An 11744-nucleotide genomic window follows, 5' to 3' on the forward strand; every position below is an offset into this window, starting at 1 on the left:
AACACTTTTAGGCCAAGGTTGGCCTGTTTTCAAGTGTCTCTAAAATAAAACAATCTTAGGAGATTTAACACGAGCAATCTCATTCTTATTATAATACAACCCTCCAGATAATATTAAGTAAAGAGTGAATAGTAACAGACCTGGTCACGCTTTTTGTCAGTTAAATGTAACAAGGAGGCTCGTTAATGTGCATTCGCATATGATGTTCCGACCCGCGCTCATCTACATTTTTGACATAACTGTCAACGAAATGAAGAGATAATCAAAAATAGATTTTTGAGTTTAAAAAATTATTACACAAACTACTAAAAGAATTGCATAATGCCATGCCACATTACAGAGCTCACGAGATCTCACACCATTAATCAAACTACAGAGAAAAAATGAATAAGAGATTATGCAAAAAGAAAAACTTTTTTTTTGCGGCAAAATTCAACATCTACACTTAAAAGCACCTAGTAACAACGTCAAAACACAATCAGAAGAAACCTTCCTGAAATTTACTTTTCCGTTACTACAAAGCAGATAGGACTTTATATTATTGCGAATAGCTAAACAAGTTGACAAAAAGAAGCAATAATGAGGTGAAATACAAAAATTAACCATAATTTTTTAAACCAAATATTTACAAACGTCTTAAAATAAATTAGCTCTAAACAAAAAAATTTTGATAAAGTTATTAAAAAGTCATTACGAGACCAATAGAATCTCTCTTTGGTAAGACTAAGCATTAGAAACGGACAAAAAATGGAGAAATATTGAAAAAATTACAAACAATTTGCGAAAACACAAAATCTTTCGCTGTTATCTAAATACAATGTTTTTTATTCCAAACACTAATTTAACTATATTAGTTAAATTTATACTGAAAGAATAAGTATGTTCACTTGGGCCTCATTTGAAAGTCATGGATCTGTTATTACGTGAATGTGCTTAAAGAAGAGAAAAAGGAACAAAAATTTACCGCTGACAAAACTTTTATGAAAATGCATATTGTTCAACAAACAAGACATTGGATACAACGTAATTTCAATGGCCACCTTTACAATTGAACTACAGGGAAGTGAATAGGTCCCCTCAATGATGAGAATTAGATGAAAGTTGACAAATATAACTACAAAAACTAAAAAGCTTAAAAAACGTTAGAAAACAAATAATATCATAAACTTTAATGCTATTTGCTCTAAATTTACTGCATTGAGTAAATTAATTCGTTCAACACTCAATTAGAAGTTCACGAGACCTCTCACTCTTTTACGAAAACACAAAGAATTAAAAAAACAGTTAAAAACAGCAAATTGAAAAAAAAATAAGAAAAAAATGTCGAAGCCATCAAAAAATGAACTATTCATAAGATTTTTTATTTTAAAAAAAAATTCTAACAACAATGTAATATGATCTATTGAAAGTCTTCTCTGTGTCAATGCGACGTGGCAAAAGTGGGATAATGCCATAAGACTTCAAAAGGATCCAAAACTATGAAAAATACAAACAAAAATTTTAAAAAAAATTGTAAAAAGTTGTGACATCCAAGTCATAAATACAACAGTTAGAAGATAAAACCGCTGATCAGGTTAATCTGGGTTGCAGTAGAAAGGAAGGGGGTCTTGTCAATAGTGAGACTGACTTACAGTTCACAGAAAATTTTAAGATCGGTTAATGTGCAAAAAAAATTAAGTTTTAACAGCCATTAGCAGTCCACTCAAGTTACTAAATAGGTTCACTTACTGTTTTTTGGGAAACCTATTGCACTTTTAGTCAACAAGCTTAGGACATTGGAAATTTTTAATAAAATCTCATAAAGAAAATCAGAATTCCAATAGAAATTACGAAAATTCATAGCCGGAGCCAAGAAAAATTGTTCATTGGGCATCATATCAGACAAAAACTACCCTTTTTATGGCCTTTCGTCTGTTAAAAGAACAAGATTGTTTCATTTGTAGCATAAAGTGTAATTTTGAATTGTTATTTTTTAGAAAAAAAATCTTCATTTGAACAAAAAAGTGAATAAAATCATGCCAAACATCACTGTTCACACAAAAATTTAAACCTCGATAACTCCTCGAAAAAAATGAAATTCAAAAAAATGTTATTAACTTTGAACTCTACGCTGGACGAGCTTTTTATTGATACCACTTACATTTCCTTACGATGAATATATCGATCGGCCAATATTGTCTGAACAAAAAAACCCATTTGAGTATATAGTTCCTCCCCCCACAATTTGGGTCGGAACAAATATTATTCCATTTATCGAAAAGAATAGGAACAGGCAATGGTTTTAAAATGAACGGTGACACGAAATTCAGCGATACCATATGGAATAATTTATTCTACTGAAGAAGATAGCGTAGCACCAATGCTTCACAGTTTTACTTATTTCATATTGCCTTCTGTAGTGAAATTGAGCTTTTCCTTCCATATTTTTTGTGGAAGAATTCATTTTGAAGTTTCTGAGGAAAAACTATTTTCGGGTCACGGTCTTTTTTGAACAAATTGCAAATCAATTGAGGAAGAAGCAATCTTTATCGTTTTTCGGAGGTTCAATCGATAATGTGCCGATTGGCAGGAATCCATATTCAATTTTTCTCACTAAATGATGATTTCTTTGTCAAAAATATCTTTAGCGAATCAATTTTAGATACCCCTGAAAAAGCAGGAGAGCTTTTAATCTTGTTCATATGTCTTCTGTATTAATCCGTCTTCAAATAACCATCAACGAGAGAGCAGAGTAGAAGTTACTCCAAATTTGCAACACAAGCATTTCTTTTGACAATGATCGACAAAGTTTGTTGAACTCAAAACAATGGAACCTAATTTTTTTCAAACATAGAAATGTTACTTAAAATTTAACATAGCGTTAAACATTTACGTGTTTTTTTGCGTCCTTCAAATCACATCATTTGTAAAAAAAAATTTAGATTAATTACTCTTTCATGTTTGGCTCTTGGTTTCTAATTGTAGAAGCACGGCTTGTTTTTACATAACAATTTTTTGTTCTTCTATTCTACTTAAATTGCAGGAGGCCTGCACTCTTTTCAAAAAAAATATTGATGTTGACTAGAACATCAAATTTGTAAGGAGCTTAAATAATTTAAAAATTGCAAAGAGTATTTCAGCTGGCGAAATATCTCCTTTGGACAAAATATTGTCGGTGATCAATTTTTCAGCGCATAAAACAAACTTTTTTGCCCAAGTTTGTATCCTGCGTTGTAGTTTTATGCAGATATATCAAGTTATTTGGCTGACAATGTTTGTAAAACACCGCTCGTTAAAGCGCTTTTGGCCGGCTTTTTTTGTAAGAATGATTGATTTGAATCCGTTCAATCTCGTTTATTGTGAGATCAAAAAAGTCAAATGGCATAAGTAGCCATTAGCTACGGCAAAATTAAGCAATACAATTTCAATTGAACTTGAAAAGTCACTTCGGAATCAAGATAAATTCTTAGATACTCGCAGTTTTGAACAAGTCTTAAAATGTTTTTTTTCTATACAAAAAAATAATAATAATGATAATAATATTAAAAACAACAACAACAATAATAATAATAATAATAATAATAATAATAATAATAACAATAATAATATTGAATTTCACCAACCTTAGTAATTCCCTATCGGGCTGAGATTGATTTCCCTCAGAAACAGTTCATCCATATGGGTATGATTTGTAATTAAAATTCTTCTAAGCTAAATCAAATAGATATTCTTTGACTTCTCTCTTGAATTAGGGAGGTGTTCAATATGGATTAAAGTTGGGAAAATCACGCGCCAGTGACATCCAATTGTTGTAGTTTGTAACTTGGCGGAAAACATTACATCGGCAACGCTGGCGATTACATTCGTTTGAGTAATAAAATATTTTTTTTGTTAGATTGTGTTTCGGAATGTTCATTTCTTATTTGCCAGAATTGCTCTGCTTGAATTGGAAGTTTTCTTGCAAAATTTTGTTTAAAACCACGAGATCCGAATAGACAAGTTGATATGTAATCGGAAGTAAATTTTTTGATCAAAGACAACAATTTTTTTCTTTCTCAGTAAAAAGACTGCTTGATTGCATCCGTTTCAACTTTTTTCTCTGAAGCCCTTCTATTTGCCTGACTATATTTTTACTGGCACACCAAATAATTGATCAATAAAACAAGACCAATATTATGTAAGTTTTGACCAGATTTTATTTTACGGACATTTTTGTTTCACTTGGAATTGATCTTTTTAGATAAGCAGGCTTCTGATTGGCTTTTAGTAGAACAATACTTAAGTGATAATCCCATGATAACTTTTCTGAAAAATATATGCCCAGGTCTTTGAAGTGTCTTTACTGTGAGAGTGTTTCATTGGTGGGGAGACCTACAATTTGCTTGTTTTCATTTTTACGTTTGGAAAATTGCACGTTTTTAAACTTATCAAAATTGAAGTTTAATCGATTCTCCTTGCTCCATACAATAGCGTTTTCAATATCTGCCATTTGTATTTTTTTTACTTATAAAATATAGCCTGTACCTGTAAAAACAGATCAGACCTGTCAGCTTGCAATGGTATTTCATTTTAGTGCAATTTTTTTCTGTATGTGTCAAAATTGTTTTACCTTTTTAAAAGCATTGTGATCTGTCTTTCAGAACAGAAATAAAAAGAGTAAATGTTGACTCCAAAAATTGGAAGCATTCTGAGTTAAAAGGAACATGTTAATCGAAATGGAGTTGAAAGTCTTTGCAAAATCCCCAAAAATGACCTCATTGTTTGTTTTAAATTCAAACGTCGCAATTGCGGTTTCTGTGGTAAATGTTCCAGAATCTGTTGACAATGTTTTCTTTTGAAAACAAAACTATTTGCTGCTTAGCAGTCTGTTTTTATTTAGATAGTCCATAAAACGGATTAGATATTTTCTCTCAAAAATGGCAAAGGTAGGTTTTAACGGATATAGAGAGATAGTTATACAAAATTGTTCTTGGTCCTTTCTTGTAGAATTATCTAAATGCAATCATTAAAAATGATTTGCAAATGCATTCCAGCGACAAGCTTTCTCAGCGCCATCCTTAATCTCGGGACCGCTACTTTATAGTGTTCCAAATTATTGAAATCTTTTCAGATTTCGTTCAATGCAGCAGCACTTACACTGAATTGATAAAATTATGCCCATTTTTGTCAATTTTTATAGGAATTGTTTCTTCTTTGTAGTTTTCTATGCATGTACGGAGGTCGCAATGAAGTGTTAAAGACGAATATTCCTTCGGTCCGCTATATTAAGTCCGACGTCTTTATTTTATGTCTGTTTTTGTAACTGTCCAGCTTAGCTGTCCGACCTAACTAACATCTCATGTGAAAACTTTCGTGTTTTGCTTGATTGTCGATTCATCGGATTACAATTTTTTAATGCTTCAAAAATCTCTTTATTTTGAGATATTTTTCAACTGTTGAAATAATAATTATTTATTTTTCTTTCAGTTCAGATGTCAATCAGGGTTTGTCATCTTTTTCGCAGACAATAAATAGTTACATTGCTTTAGAAGCATGTTTTTTAAGCATACCAAAAAATGATTTACTGAACTTTGAAAACTTTTCGCCATAGTCTTGCTTTTGACGTTTAATACTCTTCACCCCTACCTCTATGTCTTGTTTAAATTTGTCAATTAATTCTGAGAGTAATCCGACACTTTTTTGTTGTTGATAAACAGTACCCCAGTCTCCTAACGCCAGATCTTTATTAAATTTTTAATCTTAAATATTTAAAACTGGAAACGCGTAATCAAAATTTAGCCTATCCGTGAAGGGCGGTTTGCCTTCTAAAACAAAAGTAGGCACCAAGAGTTTTCTCATTAAATGTTGTTCAAATTAAAATAAAAGCGCTATGAAAATCCCCAAACGATCTGTTAAAAGGGTATATAGCCTATTTGAGACTCTCGAATTCGGGATACACACAAACTTCAATTAGGCATTGTAAATTAACAGTTGGAAAAGATATGCTACTTTCATATCTTTTTCATTTCAACAAAATTTTGTGGGTTGAACAAAATTAAATCCGAATGATTTTCGTGAGATCAATTTTAATGACTCTTTAACACTTTCCAGTCAGAAACTGTTGGCGTATGACATATTTAAGAGAAAAAAAGAAAAGAGATAAACGAAAATTCATAAAACGGCAAATATTTTTGTTCGTTTAGACAAATACAACAATGATTTTTCGTTTTGCTAGAGTCTCCCTTGATACTCAACACTGCTCAATCCTACGAAATTCAAGAGAGTTAAAGCTTGTTCTTAGAGTCAGAAGTTTAAAGCAAGTTAAAATATTCCTGGCATCTATTGGGTTGGGATTCATAAGATAGAGGTCTTATCTATAAATATATTTATAACACAACTGGAACCAATCAGTTGATAAAGATTGTCATTTTGGCGTCCCTCTGGTGTCAATTTTGGACCAACTTTTTATTTTATTTCTCAATGGCTCCAAACAATTTGCTAAGCGCACTCTGTGGATAACTTATTTTGCAAAAAAAACAATTATATTAATAACATGCACATTTTTGTGGGAAGAAAACAAGTTTGCATTTACATGAATGTCATTGAAAACACTAAATTCAATACAAACGGTACTAAAATCTGCTGTACTCTATGTGTAGAGAACACGTTTCTAGAAATGTAAATTCAATAAGATTATGTTAAGTTCAGTCTCTTTTATCGGAGAGTTACTGTTTTACACGTGTTATTTGGACGAAGTCAAGTTCCCACTTTTTTGGCGGGAAGAGTTTCAACTTTTCTAATATTGATTTTTGCCATCTTGAATTGATGCATCATCAACAGGCTCCGGAGAGAGGAAACCATTAAATTAAAGCGAAGAAAGGGCCAATGATGTAACTAAGAGACCAGAGGGTAGGTAGCTCGCGTTGCCTAGATTCCGTTCCGAAAAAAAATGAGCGAAAAACGGCTAAACAACCAAAACACGTGCGAGACCGGCAACCGAGCGGACGTACGTGCCGTAAGCCGTTTTTACCTTGACAACGCGTACAGATCCATTTTTTCCAGGCGACGTTTCCACAATTCGTCCGAGAGGCCATATCCCACGCGGAGTGAGGTCTTTGAGGATCCACACCAGGTCATTGACTTTCAACGAAACACTCTGTTCGGACCATTTGCTTCGCTTCGTTAAAGTGGAAAGGTACTCTTTAACTAGTCGTGTCTCCAGACGTGGTTCAAAAGCTGCTGCACGTTTTTCCACGACTTGAAGGATGCTGGCATGGTTGATGAAAAGTCTCGTGAAGGTCTCTGCACCAGAAAATGATTTGGGGTGATGGGTTCTTCATTGTCTGGTACGTCAGACACATTTGTAAGTGGCCGAGAGTTCAGCATGCTTTCGGTCTCAACCATGATGGTGTGGAAGACATCTGATGTAAGCCTCTTGCTCCCTAGAATGATCAAAATGGTCCGTTTAGCATTTTGGATTAACCGCACTTCGAGCTGACGCTAATATCATCTCGTAATCGTGTGGACGACTGGCTAAGTTGTCCGTCGTCATCCAGGCTATTGACTTCATGTTCGAAGATCTGCAATTTCGGGAGAAGGTTTGACTGTCTTTCTGTTATTGATGAAACTGTGCTTGGATGAGGGTTTTCGAGGAAAATTTTTTCAGCGGCTGTTCTCAGTTCTTCTTTTGTTTTTTTGATGTTATTGATTAGAAGAGTCAGCGTTCTGAAATTTTTTCTCTGCGAAATTGGGGTTTGCAGAAGATCGGGCTGATTCTTGAATTTCAATTCTGATATCTTGAAGATGTTCACTGCGATTTGGCAGCTCTGAGTGTTTTTCTTTGTCATCTTGTTGTTTTGATCTCTTTGTCTTTTCCATGTTCTTTCTTAATTAAAGATAGGTAAAAACGGCTTGAACATTTCTTCGCGGCGCAACTTTTACAAAGTAATGGGGTTGAGAATACCAACACCAATTCAACAATTAGACCTAATGATGTGTTTTTGGTTTGATAATTTTACCCAAAGGAAATCCCTCCAAAAACAGTTATACTATAATTGAAGCTAAATCTAGCTTTATGATTTTTCGTTTGAGAAAAACGGAAAACTCTCGAACGTGTGAACGTAGACCCTTTTTTCTCTCAACAGATTCAAATAATTGCTAATTTTGTTTATGAACTTTTGAACAACAAACTCGGGTTGACAAAATAATTGTTACATTAGACCATGGACTTTTGCTTTTGTTAGTTGCTCGCATTTAAATTCCATATGTTCCTTTTTCCTTCAAAAAAAGCTTCACTTATTTCGTAATTAGGAAAAGGGCGATGCGTTCAGGCAACACGAGCTACTGAACACAAATTAGGTAGCTTGCAAAGAAACCTTAATGTAGTGAGATCTTTTCTGTTGAAAAATTTCTTTTATTTTGGCTGTTTTGAACACCAAACTGAAGAATCTTTTATGAGAAGGTAACATTTGAAACTAGTCTTTAATTATAAATCTTCATCATCTTTTAAGGTGACGTCTGAAACTAGTTTTTCTACTGTGACAGTTGGTGACTACTGTGACCTTTGGAAAAAAAAACTTCCTTCATCCAATTGGTAACGTCTGTAACCAGGGAAAAAGGGACTTCAACTGTAACTGCTTAGACAGAGGACTGATAAAAAGAAAAATCTGAGCTTTGTAGAAGCTATGTTGCCCTAAGTACAGACCAAGATTTTGCTATCTGAGTTGGAAAATTGCATGAAGCGTACAAAATGATCTTGCTTATCAGCTAGTTTTTTGATCAATTGTTTTTAACTATTCTGGCTAATGTAGCTTTCACTTTTCAATGACTTAGCAAAAGCAGCAAAAAACTTTTTTGTTTTGCTTAATGAATTTATTGCTGCTGTTTTAAACTAGCAAAGGGCTTTTCTTTCCAATAAAAGTGCAGCCTTTCATCTAGAAAGAAAAAGCAAAAAGTTGAAAAAGATTCCAACAAATTTTATGATCTGATTCTGAAAAGGTAAAACTTTTCTATCAAAACCTTTTCGCAGCTGTTTTTCTTAGCAAGCGTGTCGTTTTCTAACAGGACAAAACGACACTCGATTTTTTGTTTTGATGCGCCTGAGTTTTATCTGTCATCAACTCCTTTTTTATCGAAAAGTTGCAAAGGAATCAGTAATTTTTTGTCCAAAAGTTTGAAATATTGCCAGAACTTTCAGAAAACTAACAGTTGCTTCTTTGCTCAAGATATGGTAAGAAAAATTGGAGTTTTGAGTCAATGTTTTTTAGAGGGGGAACGGGACTTCTTAGGAAACGTCTGAGAACTAGGGCGATCATCTCCGGTAACGTATGAAACCGAGAACAAATGTCAAGGCCTTCTCTAGGTGACTACTGAAACCTATATTTTCCAAAAAAAATGTGACAGTTCTGATTTTGGTTTTTTTCAGTATAGTAAAAAAAATGTCGTCAAAGAACATCCATTGTCATAGAATACCCATTGTCATAGAACACCAACAAGACAGAATTCCGCCAACAATTAAATCTGTGTAAATTAAGTAACTGTGTAAATTAGAATTCCACCACCAAACTGTCATCAATAAACTCAAATTATATTCAATAGAGCGGGCGGAAAAAAAGGGGGTGCTTCTGAGCAAGAAAAATATGTTTATCAGAACGATTGCAAAAAAATCGCACAGAAAATCACCAAAAAACTAAGTACTCTATGTGTAGAGAACACGTTTCTAGTAATGTAAATTCAGTAAGATAATGTTAAGTTCAGTCTCTTTTATTGGAAAGTTACTGTTTTACACGTGTTATTTGGATGAACTCAAGTTCCCACTTTTTTGGCGGGAAAAGTTTCAACTTTTCTATTATTGGCTTTTGCCATCTTGAATTGATGCATCATCAACATGTGAAAATTTTTAGGGCTTTTGAAAACAATGAGGTTTTTAAAAAAGAGGGTTCCAAAAAGAGACAAATTGTAGCAAAATTTTAATAGACTACGTTTTCCAGCAGAAAAATTTATGCAAATCAGATTTAGCATGGATCTGTCTGTAAGTAGTAGCGTTTTTGGTAGCTACCAAAATGCATTTTGAAATTCACCTCATCAAAAAATAATCACTTCAAATTTATTTTAACATGGTGAAAATTCCCATCATTTGGTTGTAAATTAAATGTTTTCATCCGAAAATTGTTTCTAGAACAAACTGCAAAAGTATTTCAATTTATATGTCTTTAAAATCTAGAAAATAAGCCAAACACACGAAAACCCCCTGGTCATTTATATTGGTGCTTAAGTTTGGAGTGAAATGGGACGAATCCCATAGAACAACTTGTTGCTTAAAACTGTACGCGACGATCAAAAATGAAAATCAGACCAAATCAACTTAACAAGGAGGGAGAGGATTTTTTGAAGTCTGTTTCGTATCCAATTATTAATCAGCTCAATTCTTTCAAATTGAAAATTATAAGAGAATGTGCTCTTTTGTTCAACTTTAATTTATCTAACAGTTTTCCACGTCTGTATGTCTTGAACTGGCAGATCTATTTTGCAATATCTGAGAACGGATCAACGTCAGTATCGCGTTTTTTTATTAGGTTATAAAGAAAAATCTGAATGTCCTTAATGCTTCCCCTAACATTGGGAATCAGTCCTAACATAGCGAAACACAGTTATTGGCAACGCGTGAAATCATCTGAGCAGTTGGCCCCAAAAAAACTGCATTCAAATATTGAGAAAACAAAGCAGGAAGAAGAATATTAATCGTACAATGATGAAACTGTCGGCTTTTTTGTGAAATGGTTTGAGCACTTTTGCGAAAACTAAAAACCTTGCTACTGTCTGTTTTGACTTTCCCAGTTGCCTATTACCATTTTAATGAAATAGAGCACGTCATCAGTTGGAGAGTAAAGGGTTTGACTACCGAACTGCTTGTTTATGTTGAACCAAAAACAGGAAAAAAAATAACAAAAATGTTGAAACCTTGAAACCTTGATGCAAATTCTTTAAACAAAAGCCATATTCTCACGGTCATTCACTTTATTAGTAGGTTTCATTTAAAAAAATGGTTTTAAATCTGTTTTAGAGGAAATTTGCATTATAAAGAGCGGCAAAATAAAGATGTTCAAAAATCTTGAAAGAACTTGTTATAGAGTCAAAAGTGATGTAAAAAAGTGTGAAAAGGCGGTGCCCTATATAGAAATTCAAGTCAGTTTTTTTTTAACTTTTAAATTGGACTTTTTCACTTTTAAACTGGAAGTTCAAAAGTGAAAACTGGTTTCCACTGCAAAATATGTTTAACGGAAGCGCGTTCCGCAAAGAATTGTTCGGCAGATTAATTGATGTATAATCCCTCATTTCTGTCCTAATCTTAAAGCATTCAATCGTAAAATTGAGCGGCAAAAGGAATAAAAGGATTGCATTTTTGTGAAATGCTCTTACAAACAAACCTAAGTATTTTTCACATTTATTCGATCTTATTTTTCATTTTAAGGCTTTTAATTGCTTCGTTGAAACTTTCACAAAAATTAAGCGCATTCTGCATTGAACGGAAGTCGTCACCTGAAAGCGCCAGCCAGTGTCTTTGGAAGTAGATTTTTTTTCGGTAACGGTAGACGCTCTTAATGAAGTTCTTTTAGTGAAACTTAGCCAATTGTCATCAAATACGTTTAAAGGCAAGATTTGAAAACTATAGGACTTTGTACGAATTCTAGTGCAGGATTTCCGTTCAGTAGCACTAGATAACGCTCAGGAGACACTCGAGCCTCGTTTAATCACGTCCATTATGATTCCATTTTACGATTCCTTTT

This window comes from Convolutriloba macropyga, chromosome 3 (genome assembly GCF_964194025.1).
Source record: "Convolutriloba macropyga chromosome 3, txConMacr16.3, whole genome shotgun sequence".
In the NCBI taxonomy this organism is placed as follows: Eukaryota; Metazoa; Xenacoelomorpha; order Acoela; family Convolutidae; genus Convolutriloba; species Convolutriloba macropyga.